This window comes from Marmota monax, unplaced genomic scaffold, assembly GCF_021218885.2.
Source record: "Marmota monax isolate L192 unplaced genomic scaffold, Marmota_monax_Labrador192_F-V1.1 WCK01_AAM20220418_F8-fsc00921, whole genome shotgun sequence".
NCBI classification, from domain to species: Eukaryota; Metazoa; Chordata; class Mammalia; order Rodentia; family Sciuridae; genus Marmota; species Marmota monax.
Window position 1 is genome coordinate 103,129 of NW_026694069.1, and position 11,746 is coordinate 114,874.

Here is an 11,746-nt window from a genome sequence, read left to right on the forward strand (position 1 = left end):
CGTTTGACACAGCTTAAGAGAACTCATGAAATGGTAGGCGGATCAGAAGAAACTAAAGCCGTGAAATGAAAAGATAGGAAATGTAGAATATAAAGAGGGAATCTCTCATTTTCTTTATTTCTAGAAATTTGCTGGACATAGTTGTTCCCACAAGGAGAATAGATGGGACAAAAGTGATGAGAAGTGGTATTAGCCTTATTATATTGTTGGCATTGCATGCAGGGAAGAACATGGAACAACAAATCAGTACGTACAATTGTAACGCACCAACAAAAAGGGGGGAAATAAAAATGGTAAGAGATTAACAAAAATTATATTTTAATAAAGGTTATACAAATGTAAAAAATACAGGACAGGCTGGAAATCATATTTTAAAAAACACATCATAGAGCTATGATTAAATCCATGCTTTGTATTTTTGGTAGAAATAGCGCAGAAGTGATGCCATATCTTCCTATCAGGAAGTACATGGTGTTGCTGTATCCCATTAGTCATGACAGCTTGGATCACTTTAAGTTTTCTGAAGTTACTATTTCCATTTGTAGTAAGTATCCTATAGGAAGATATTTTAAGCCCAAGTGTTCTGCTCCTTATACTCACTGGTGTGTCACCCACGGAGTATTCTTGCTTAAAACAATGATGGCAGTTACCAAGTCTTGTACACTGTTGAACAATGAAAAGGAAATACGTTTTTTATAATTAAACGTGTGGTTCACTATATTCTTTGTGCCTTTCACAGGTTGACAAGGTCCTTTTTAATTCTCAAAAGTTTTTTATCATGAGTAGATGCCAAAATTTTTGCCAAATGCTTTCTCTGCCTCTATTGAAATGACCATGATTTTACTTAAGTCTGTTTCTATGATGGAGTGCTGTTTTATCAGAGTCCCATACCTGGTGTAACCATGCCTGCAAACCTGTCACCTTCAACTGGTGTCCATGTAGTATCTTACAAAGTTACAGGTCTGACACGGATCTGGAGGAGCTAAAGTCAAGGTGCTGGTGAGGCTGCATTCCTGGGGTCCTTGTCCTCTCCAGCTTCTCAGGGGCCTTGCTCTTCCTCAAAGCCAGCAAGGACCCACTGACCAGTCTCACATTCTGTCACCCTGACAGTGACTCTCCTTCTGCCTTCCACTTCCACTCACTGGTGTTCACATTCATGCCATTTGGATAATCCAGGACAGTGTCCCTATTTTAAGGGCAGGTGACTAGTTCCATCTGCAACCTTCCAAAGTTAGGCAACATTCTAACAGATTCCAAGGATTCGACTCGGACATCTTTTCGTGAGTAGTTTGCTACCACAATTAAAGTTGGATTTTTTTTTTTTAATAAAAGGATATTTTTTTACTCAAGTAACTGCAAATAGGAAACCAGAGGGGGGAGTCCTAGGCTGGGACAAACCTCCCAGTCAAGAACAATGGGGAAAGTGGCCCCTACAGCCTTTATGGACAATACCCTCTCCCTCTCCTCTGCTGGGGCTGGGCAGTAGGTACTCCAGCCTGCTGCACCCCAGCCTGCCTTCCCCAAGGAGAGGATGGACTGGTAGCAGCAGCAACTGATGAAACACTGAGCCAAACGACAACTGGTCAGAGGCAGTCTAGTCTGTGAGCAGAGGAACCTTGCCAGTTGGGGAGGGGTGGGAAAGGCAGGAGCGGGCAGAACTGGTCCTTGTCAGCACCCATCTGAGGAAGAAGGGAACGGCCTAGAGTGGAAGTGGGCAGGATGGGTGAGGGGTGAGTGGGCCCCTGGCCTGCCTTAGAGGGCTGCTCAGGGAACCTGGGCCTTACCTGGGAAGTAGGTGACTTATCTCCACCACTGAAGGAGACACTCAGATCCCAGGGTGAAGGCCAGGTGTGCAGGACCTCCGACCAGGGGACAGGGGCTCCAACTCCAGCCTTCCTTCCTGTACCCAACCAAGTGCAAATCAGATGAAGCGAGGAGGCAAGAGACGTGGGTACGAGCCCCACCTGAGGAAGGAGTTTGGTTGGAGCAACCTGGGGGCTGAGCACTTCTCCTCCATTGGCCACTCCACCTACTTCCGGTCCAGCAGAGTGGGGCATATGGCAAAGGGAGACCAGGTTTGTGCCCTTTTTAAGGCCAGAGGAGCCCTCCTAGGCCTCTGTATGGGAAGCCATAGGGAACAGGAGAATAGCCCAGACAGCAATGTCCCCCACCAAGGGAATGGGGATGCAGCAGGCACAGGATGTGAGAGGGAGACAGACAGACAGACAGACATGGCTGGGAACAGAAGCTGGAGGAAAATCGCTCCCCACTGGATCCACAGAGGCCCTGGAGCAGCTGCTGGGCTGTGTCCCATGGTGGCGAGGGCACAGGTGTCTGGCCGGGGGCCATGTCTGTGCATCTGGGATAAGAGGTGGGCAGTACAAGAGGAGCCAAGCAGTCCAGTCCCAGAAGGAAACTGCTCCTGGAGAGAGGGGACACTGCACGGTCCCTGCCCCTCCTGGAAGGACTCCTGTGTAGTGCCCTCTCGGGTCCATGGGTCTGCCCCTGGGCTTCCTTCCTCCCAGAAACGTGGTGGTTTTCCGGGCCTTGGCAGAGCCCCTGTTTTTCTTCCCTTTGGTTGGACCTGAGCTCTCTCTGAGGTGAGCACTGAGCAAGGCTCCCTTGGAGGCTGCCTGCCCGGCCTCGCTTCTCAGTGCTCTTCGAGCTCAACATGCTCATCTCCCTTCTCCACGGGGCAGGTGAAAGGCAATGGCTGGGAGGTGTGAGCTCTCGGGCTTTGGGGGCAACAGTGCTGGACACCGAGGACCTGCCTGGCCCTGCCGCAGCACCTGCCAGTAATGTGTCTGCCTTCTTGGAGCCCCGCCAGCCCCAGAAATAGTCCCCTTTGAGTCCCAATCAGAGGAACAGCCCTAGATCAAGGGGCACTTAACCACTGAGCCACATCCCAAGCCCTTTTTAAATATTTTTTTATTTGAAGACAGGGTCTTGCTGAGTTGCTTAGGCCTCGCTAAGTAGCTGAGGCTGGGTTTGAACTCATGATCCTCCTGCCTCAGGCTCCTGATGGATTCTTTTTGAATGGATGTTGAATAACTCTTGCATTTCTGGGATAAGTCCTAATTGCACTTTTAAATTTTGTTAGATTTGATTTTACTTATTTAGGATTTTTGTGCCTATGTTCATAAGGGTATGTCCATGTGGTCTGTTTTCATGTTTTGTTTTTTTCTGACTTTGCACTTGATTTGGGAAGTCTTCTGTTTTATGGAAGAGTTTGGTAGAATTAGTAGTGATCATTCCTTGAATGTTTCGTGTGATTCACAAAGCCAGCCAGATCTTCTTCCTCCCAGTGACAGATTTTTAAAAAAAAATATTTAAAAGCAAAAATTCAACCTTTCCCCCAATAATCTCCCAAATAAACAGAAAACAATGTAGAGTGCATCCGAGGTAGGGTTTGACTCTGTGAGGTCTGGGGGGCCAAGATGGAGGGAGGGAGAAAGAATTAAGAAAAACAAAATTTAAAGACTACAACAAAGGAAAAAGCGTGGACTGTTGAGAAATAAGAGCCTAGGAGATTGCGGGACCCTCCCAATTCTACCACACCAGAAAATGAGAAAGAAATTTCATGGTGGGAGAAGAGATTAAAGATGGGAGAAGAGGACAAGTCAGGGGAAAATGGGGACCCTGGCAGCAGGAGGGTGGAGAGTCGAGTGCCAGTGTGAGAATCTGTCTCTCTCCGTCCCTCATGCCTTGGGCTCCAGCGTGGCATCTCCAGCGTACGACTCTTCGCCTTGGTCAGCCACGATCCCCAGGCCTTCTCTACCCTGTCTGAACCTCTGCCCGCTCCTCTTCAAGGGAGGTGGCTGGCTCTAGGATCCTCAGACCTTTGTTCTTTGGGGATCACTTGAACTTTGAAGTTATTCATGGAGTTGTTGAGGTGAAGGGAAACATGTGGAGCTGGGGGGAGGGGGACATGGCCACAGTAGTGTACAAAGAAGCAGGAACATCTATCTGAGTGACCGCAGGTTCTCAGCAACCCCCACCTCCACCCCAGCATCCTGGAGTCACTGGATCGTGGTACCAGACCTGGGGAACTGAGTGAAGTGTGTCCAGCTCAGTAAGGGAGGTGCCTCGTGGAGATCAGTCACCTCCAGCACCCACCTCAGGGCAACACCTGCCATCCCCAGGTCACTGGAGGCAGAATTGTATGTTTGTCTCTTATTCCGGTTTCCATGATCAAACTCACTCTGTCCATGGTAAGTCCACTGACCTTGGAGCAACGGAGGGCAGATGGGCTGGCCCAAAAGAGAGTAGTGCCCACCATCCTGTGCTGGACCCCGAGGTGGGGAGACTGTGTGAGAACAGGAAGGGACTGAGTCCTGTGCTGAGGCCGCTGAGGCTGATCAAGGAAAGGGTACTAGAGACTGGCTAGGAGGTATGACAGGGGTGCCACTCATTTGAGCGCTGGCCTGGGGGCTCCCGTCAGGATGATACAGGCCTCCAGGTGTCTGACCCCACTAGTCCATGCTGTGATATTTCCAGTGAGCCCAGTAGACCACGGTTCTGGAGGAGTCTAGGGTCCATTAGAGATGTTTGGCTCCATGACCAGCACGCCTGGTCCAGAGGGTGGTGCTCTTGAGTATCTGAGCTCTGACATCTGTAAGGGACCACAGAGAGAGAGGGGAGACTGAGGCATCCTGGGGCTGCTCAAAGCAGGGAGGTCACAGAAACCCCACAGAACGGCTCACACCATTCTGCTGAGCTGGAGGACCCTGCTGGGCCACACGGGTACAGCCACTTCCCAGAGGCCTTCTTGCATAGACTGGCTCTCAGAGACCAGCATGGGTTGCTGGAAAGGCATCTGGACCACATATTGTGTCATCACCCACTAGGATGGACCTTAGGAAGAAGGTGCTGATGAATACAAACCACAAGCCTCATCTGCCTGCTCCCATGCTGCCCCTTGGGTTGCTGAGCAGGACTCACAATGTCATCCCCAATCACGCCGGGGTTAATCCACTCTAGGCCTCATGGGCCACTAAGCAGCTACCAGGATGGCCGAGGCAGCTCTTTCTCGCTTTGGGGGCAGTAGACTACTGAGCGAATGTGAGGAAGAGGTTGAAATTGCTGGTTGGGGTTAGGATACTATCCAGGGGGACAGCAAGAAACCCAGACCTGTTCAGGCAGGGGACTTCACGGACTGCAACATGTGGTGCAAGGCGAGAGGCAGAAGAGGCAGAAGTGGGAGGAGCTTTCTTGCAGGAGCCACAATGAAGCTTGTCTGCTGAGGATGCTGGGAGATAGTAGGGGTTGGGACAGAGCCTAGGGTAAGTGGGTGGGCTGCTTCCAATCGCACCTTGGTGGCTAAGGCTCACTTTTCTAGGGAGGTTGCTGAGGCCATCTGCCTGTGAGATCATGAGATTATTCCAAGATGACTTACTGAGAGGCCTGGATGGAAAAACACGAGGGAGAAGGCACCAGATAGACTGGGCAGAGGCAACCGGGCTGCACGCTTCTGGGGCACCTGGTGCCACGCTGGCCTGGAGGTCATTCCTGCACTACCACCTTGACTGCTTACCAATGCTGTCACCTGGGTGAGGATAGAGATTCCACTGCAGCTTTTGGTGACAATGACAGAACCATCAGAGTCGATGCTGCTCCAAGGTGGTGGCTCCAGGGACCTGAGTTCCGGTGTCTACTGTGCTCCAGTGGCTGCTTGAGGTGCAGCTCAGCCCTTGCCTGATGTCATTTAGACACCTGTTCTGGCTACCTTCATTATCATCTCAGCCCACCCGGGTACCATCTTTCTTGAGAATGAATCTCTCCGCAGGTCTCTGTGTTCTTCTTCTCATCCTTTATATGTTCTGAGACCCTCTGATCAGGGATTTGTATGTTACTGGCTTTGTGGATGGGAACTGCTTTCCCAGTTTGGTCAACATCGTGGTCCATCCCCAAATAGGCAGTTTAATAGCATTCAGGGATGTGAGGTCATCTGAGGGACTTCTTGCATTACTCGTGGATGTCATTAATTTCAGAATCCCCTGTTCTAGTTTTAGCAAGAGGATTCTGTCTCTTTTTCTTCTTCAGTGTTTGCAATAAACACCTGTCAGTCTACTCCAGTGGAGTCCACACAGTCTTGGCTGGAGTCTCTGGATGGCATCTTCTTTTGGCAACTTTTGTTTTTGTCCTTGTCTTCTTTTTCAGAGACATCTTTTGCAGACTTGTCAGAGGGCAGCTGTTGCATAATTCAATTATATCCTGAGTATTTAGTGGTTCATTGGCAAATGAGGTGGGACCCTCCACAATGGCAGGCTGCGCCCAATGCTTAGAGTTAGATCCACCCCTTCTCCAGACAAGATCATGACTGAATGTCCACTTCTGTTGTTTCCTGATGCAAACTGGTATCTCCACGCCCCCCCCCCGCCTTCTCAGTTTCTTCCTTACTTGGAGTCTTAGGTATAAACTTGTTTTTCCAGCAGTTTTTTTTCTTTCTTCTGATTCTTGCACTGTTTCCAGGGTCTCTCTGAATAGTGTGACTGTCCAGATGTTCTTCAAAAGGATTCAGTCACCTCTATGGATTCCTGGATCAAGGCTTGGCCTCCCTGAGTCCAGTCCTGTGATGGCGTCCCCTGTAAGCAACACATCTCACTCATGGTGCTGGGTGCAGCTCGGTCCTGCCAGTCAGTGGGGGGCTCTTCTTGGCAGGAAATGGGGAGAAAAAAATGGCTTGACAGAGGGGAAGGAGAGGGAGTACCCGATCCAGAAAGATAAGGGGAGGACTGGGGGTGTAGCTCAGTTGGTAGAGCACTTGTCTAGAATGTGCAAAGCCCTGGGTTCAACTTCTAGTACTGCCTAAAAAGAACCAGAAAGAGAGAAGAGGGAAGAGGGGGAATCAGAAACAGCTGGGCCTTTATGGGCAAGATTTTAACTCCAAGTGTGAGTTTATATATATATATATATATATATATATATATATATATATATATATATATATATATATATATTTTATTGACATGGTATTTGTACATATTTAAGAGGTGCAATGTGATGCTTTGATCATGTATGCATTGGGCAATGATCAATACAGAGCAATTACCATGCCCATCCCTAACTTTTATTAGGGATGCTTTTTTATTATTTAATGAGTATGTTCAAAATTTTTATATGGATTGAGCTTCTTACATGGATTGAGCTTTTTGATGGTTTTGGGTTACAAGGAACTTGACTGTTCATCTAAATCATCAAATTTAAGGATATAGTTGTTCCTCACATTTCCTTTTTATTTATTATTTTTTTCAGGGATGGAACCCAGGGCTCCACACATGCTGGACAAGTGCTCTATCACTGGGCTTCCTCCCCAGCCCTCTTAAATCTCTAGTAATAATCTTTCTCAATCAGCATAGCCAGAGGTCTGTCAATTTTTGTGATTCTTCTGAAAGTATCAGTAACTGGCTTCATTGATTCTCCTTTTACCATTTTCCTATTTCTTTATTTTTTTAACTTATACATGACAGTACAATCTTTTGATAAAATTATACGTGCATATTTATACCTTCTTCTAATTAGGACCCCATTCTTGTAGATGTACACAACGGTAGGATTTGTTTAGGTATTTTTATATATGGACACAGGAAATTATGTCAGGGTCATTCCACTGTCTTTCCTATTCCAACCCCACTCCCTTCCCTTCTTTCACTTTTGTCTAAAGTACTGAACTTCTCTTCTTCCCCTGACCCCTTATTGTGGTTTAGCTTCCACATATCAGCAAAAACGCTCAACCTTTGATCTTTTGAGATTGGTTCATTTCACTTAGCGGGATAGTCCAGGTCCATCCACTCACTAGCCAGCATGCTGCCCCTGATGAAAATAGGAAACTAAGGAGGCTGCAATTTCATTGATTGATGCTTTTCTCTATCATTTCCTCCATCTGGTTTTCCTGGCTCCAATATGTTCTTATTCTTCTTAGCACTTTCTTAAGGTTGAAACCTAGATGGTTGATTCAAAGTATTTAATATTAAAACTCCCCATACATACTGTTTTGGTTTCAATCTACAAACTTTGATGTGTATTTATATATATATATATATATATATATATATATATATATATATATATATATATATATTTAATCTGCAATATCATCCACATTTTCATGTGACTTTCTCTTTGATCCACGGGGTCTTAGCTGTTTCACCACTGTGACTAAAAGATCTGACCACAACAATTTTAGGGGAGGAAAAGTTTATTTGAGGGCTCATGGTTTCAGAGGTCTCAGTCCATATACATCTGGCTCCATTCCTTGGGGCTCAAGATGAGGCAGAATATCATGGCAGAAGAGTGTGACAGAGGGAAGCAGCTCACATGACAGTATAATATATATATATATACCCGTAGCCACACCCACAATGAGCCACTTCTTCCAGCTACACCCCACCTGCCTCCAGTTACCACTCAGTTAATCCCATCAGGATTGATCTGCTGGTTGGATTAAGGCTATAACCCAATCATTTCTCCTCCAAACCTTCTTGTATTGTCTCACACGTGAGCTTGGAGGACACCATATCTAAACCATAACAACAGGTTGTTTCAAAGTGTGTCGGTTTCTTTTATTGTTTTCAAATATTTGGGAATTTTTCAGGTGTCTTTTCCTAATATATTTCTATTTTAAAATCACAGTGGTCAGAGAACATACCTTGTTTAATTTCACTTACGTTAAATGTGTTCATGTAAATTGTTCTGTATATGGTATCCTGGTGCCCTGGTAAAGAAAGTGTGATCTCTGTTTCAAGTGTGGGATGCTCTAAGTGTGACTGAGGTCAAGCTGTTCTAGTTTGTTTGCATTTCTATATTCTAACTGATTTTCTACCTACTTTTTTCCTGTGATTACTGAAGGAGAAATATGGAAGTGTTCAGTTATTATCATTGACTTGGCTTTACTTTGCTTTTGAGTTTTTGCTATCAAAAAATCCTGTCGTGCATCTTAAAGCTGTGTTATTTGGTCCACATGCATTTAGAATTATGTCATATTGATGAATCAACCTGTGTATCATAGTGAGATGTCACTCCTCATAGGTCATGATATTTTTCTGAAATCTATTTTGTCTTGCACTGTAGTTTACATCTTAAAGATCCTTCCTAAGCTTCTGTGTTGGCAGGTTGATCCCAGCCCATGGCGCCTAATTGGAAGAGATGGAACTTTTAAGAGGTGGGGCCTAACAGGAGGTCTCAAGGTCATCAGTGGGCATGCCCACAAAGGAGATGGGGAGACTTCAGCCCTTCCTTTTCGCCTCTTTTTGGTTTCCTTACTATGGGGTGAGTGGTTTTGCTCTGCTCTATGCTTCCATCATAACATGCTGCCTCATCAAAGCCCAAAGCAATGTGAGCAACTGATCATGGATTGGAGTCTCCAAAACTGTAAGCCAAAATAAACCTCCTGTCTTTATAGGTTGATTATCTCAGGCATTTGTTACAGTACTAGAAAGCTGACAAACATCTTTCCACCAGCTCTTGCACATGCTGTACCATTTCTTTCATTCTTTAATTTTACATTGTCTATTAACCTAAAATGGAATCTTATAGTTCTTGGTTACTGTTGCTTTTTGATTAACTTGTGATTATTGTGCTCCCTAGATTCTAGGCTGTACCGGATGCCATATTTCACAATAGTCGAAGCCTCTGTTAGTGGCCTCCCATGGTGTCTTTCTTGCTCAGACCCAATCACCACTCTTAGAATCCATTATGAGCTTGCCCAGCCACGTGAGGCTTCTCTGGGGAGAATCTAATAGTATCTGACATTGATCTTTAGCCAACCATTCATCTTTGTGCCAAACCTAAAAGCCTTGATCAAGGCTTTCCTATTTTAAACAGGTCACAAGAATCAAAATATTCTTGACTTCCTGGGATACATATTAATATACAGACAGGATTGCAGGAGCACTGCTGCCTCATGGAAAGCCTTATCTTGTTTGCATGACTTCAATATCAGGAATAATCATGTTCAGCCATGGGCAATTATCACAAGAACCAAGTCTCACTCACTACCAGCCACAGATGCTCTCATGGTCCATGAAAATTCTGCTGCTCCTTCCCCATCTTTTCATCATACATGGGACTGCCTCAGGCACATGCAAAGATCCTTTCCTTGTGGTCACCTTCCCTCCCCCTCTTCTCTTCTGCAGGTTCCATACTCCATCCATGTGTGCCCCCAACCCTCTCATTCTTGAAACATCCTTGCCTCTGGAATCTCTCTTCACAGTGCTTTTGTAAGTGGCACAGTTATTACACAAAATCTATGTGGGAGACAATGTGCAGAGGGATGTGGTTTTTTAATTCTATGTACCTTCACATTGGATGAAGTTTTATGAGTATTTATTTATGGAGAACAAATGATCTCAAATGCTGCCAAAGCATCATCCATAGAACTGTGAAGTGATATAATCAAAAGTGACTTGGAGACACACAAATCTCACCCGAAAGAGATTAGTCTCCAGTACTCTCGGAATAGTTATACTGTAAAAGACCTTCTGGGGATTCCCTAGGGGGTTCACCTGCAGACACCAGATTCCTGGATTAGTTCCTCTGACTGTCCTTAGACGTGACACTTTTTCCTGATCCTGGTGACCCCTAATTCTCATCTAGGTGAATTTTTTTTTTTGCTATAACCTCATCATGAAAGAAAACATACCTTTCCTAATCCATACTAGAAACAATTTATATGATTCAACACTCATTTCTGATTTTTTAAACTTAAAAAAATAAGAACAACAAAGTAGAGTGGTATGCCACATAACATTTCAGTCAACAACAGACTGCATATACAATAGTGGTCCCATAAAAACTGTATTACCTAGTGACATTGCAACTATCTTAGTTTGTGTAAATAAACTCTGATATTTTCCCAATGATGATGTTGCCTAACCATATTCTCAGAACATGTTCCCATACCTAAGTGAGGTAACTGTGTGTGGATGTTTCCATACACTAGCAATGGATAGTCCAAAATGAAGTTAAGAAAACAATTTAACTTACAGTAGCATCCAAAAGACTAAAACACTTAAGAATGAATTTAATCAAGGAGGTACAAGTCTGATACACTAGGTACATTGAAAATAAAGAAGACCTAAGTAATTGGAAAGATGTTGTATATTCATAGATTGGAAGACTTCCCAAAATGATCTATAGATTCCGTGACATTCCCCAGTACTGAGCCAAGGGTGTAGCTCAGTGGTAGAGTGCCTGCCTAGCATGCATGAGGCCATAGGTTCAATCCCCAGTGCACACACTAAAAATTCTGACACTATTTTTGCAATTTAAAAAGCTAATCCTGAAAATCATATGGAATTATAAGAAATCCCAAATAGCCAAAACAATCTTGAAAAAGAGGAAGAAAGTTGGATCTGGAATGCCCACCAAAGACCCAGGTGTTCAAGGGTCGACCTCAGCTTGGTGCTGTTGGGAGGAGGTGAAAACCTGTTATGGGAAGGAGCCTGTGGGAGGTCGTAGGTCACTGGGAGCATGCCCTTGCATGGGATTGCAGGACCACAGTCTCTTTCTCTTCCTCTCTTTTTATTCTTGACCATGATGAGGCAAATGAGCTTCCTTTGCCAAGCTTTCCCACCATGATGGTCTAAAAACATCAGCCACGGACTGAAACCTCCGAAATTGTGAGCCAGAAGAAACCTTTTTCTTTTTTATTGGCTCTTTTTAATTATATGTAACATTAGGATTCGTTTTGACATAATTATAAAAATATAGAATATAATTTGCTCTAATTCCGTCCCCAGCACTCCCC